Source organism: Amblyomma americanum, chromosome 2 (genome assembly GCF_052857255.1).
Source record: "Amblyomma americanum isolate KBUSLIRL-KWMA chromosome 2, ASM5285725v1, whole genome shotgun sequence".
NCBI classification, from domain to species: domain Eukaryota; kingdom Metazoa; phylum Arthropoda; class Arachnida; order Ixodida; family Ixodidae; genus Amblyomma; species Amblyomma americanum.
In genome coordinates this window covers 126,173,809-126,175,422 of record NC_135498.1, presented here as the reverse complement: position 1 = coordinate 126,175,422, position 1,614 = coordinate 126,173,809, and the positions used below count along the sequence as shown (strand labels likewise).

The 1,614-nt window shown below is 40.4% G+C and overlaps 1 non-coding gene across 1 annotated transcript; it reads left to right on the top strand.

Moving 5' to 3' along the window:
* Positions 1-1,149: 1,149 nt before the first annotated feature.
* On the top strand, positions 1,150-1,221 carry TRNAA-UGC (transfer RNA alanine (anticodon UGC)). The gene has a single exon. It is a non-coding gene; the product is annotated as a tRNA-Ala (tRNA).
* The last annotated feature ends 393 nt before the right edge of the window (positions 1,222-1,614 follow it).

Sequence of the window (1,614 nt, the reverse complement as noted above, 5' to 3'; positions counted from 1 at the left end):
TTGCTTCCTTTCTGCTTTCACTCCCTCTTTTATCTCTTCCCTTACAGCGCGGTTCAGGTGTCCAAAGATATATGAGACAGATACTGCGCCATTTCCTTCCCCCCCAAAAAAACCAACTATTATTATATTATTATTATTATTATTATTATTATTATTATTATTATTATTATTATTATTATTATTATTATTATTATTATTAATATTATTATTATTATTATTATTATTATTATTATTATTATTATTATTATTATTATTATTATTATTTTCGAAACCGACCGCGGCGGCTGCGTTTTTATAGAAGCAAAGCGCTAAGGCGCGCGCGTGCTGTACGATGTCAGTGCACGTTAAAGGTCCTCAGGAGGTTGAAAATATTCAGGAGCCCTCCACTATGGCACTTCTCTCTTCCTTTCTTCTTTCACTCCGTCCTTTATTCCTTCCCTTACGGCGCGGTTCAGGTGTCCAATGATATACGGGACAGATACCGCGCCATTTCCTTTCCCCCAAAACCAATTATTAATATTGTTATTATTATTATTCCTATTATTATTATTATCATGAACTAATCGCGCGCACAACCTGGACAAAGTTCTTATTCTTTAAATTGTTAGTGTATATTACCTCTCCCCCATGCTCTCTTCCTGTGCCCTCAACTCTTTCATTTCATTTCTCCATTCTGCCTGCTATTTTTCATTTCCTCAGATTCTTAATCAGTACCGATGGCAGATGCCGGGGCTAGCTTTCCTTTTTATTATTATTTTAATAAAACCACCTACCACCACATATTCGTCCCCTGACCCAGGGAGCCAGTTCTGCGCCATTACTTTCCTCAAAGTCACAGCAGTCTTGAACGTTCTCAACGCTGATGGCTTATAGACAAATATTGCGCCATTTCCTTTCCCCAAACTCCAATTAATATTATTATTCTCTGGAGGAAGAAGGAAGGTGGGAGTCAAAGCAAAAGGAAAAGTGGTGCCGAGGTGTAAAGCGCCGGAATACTTTCGACCACCTGCGGATCTATAATGAGTAGTGACATTACTCTCTTACATTTATAAGAATTTATGCTTACAAATGTAAAAAAAATACGCAAGACAAAAAACAGTGCGCACAAATCTAAGCACATATTGCCATTATAATCACTCCAACTACCGCGGGGGTGTAGCTCAGAGGTAGAGCGCTCGCTTTGCATGCGAGAAGTCCCGGGTTCGACCCCCGGCTCCTCCACTGTGGTATGTTTTTTTTTAATATTCCTGCAAATGTGGGGGAGTTGGTGGGCTAGCGATGGCAGACAAGCAAAATTTACTATATATGACCCACTTCGCTAGAAATGCACGAAGCCTGCCAGTGTGACGCGGCATTAGAACGCTCGAAATTCGTGTTCATAAACAGCTGCTGACACATCGTTCCACAATGTGATGAGAGGCATTTAAATTTCATTTCGGTAATCTCCAGACTCTTCAGCCACTACATGCTCAGCCAGCGCGCGCATTGTCATGAAAACAACATTGAGCGGTAATTTCTACAGACATTGAGTGTCTGACCATAACGACGTTCACTGGTTTTCGTCAACCGCAGTTGAGTTCATTGCCTACACTGTATTTATAGCTGCTGTCCGCC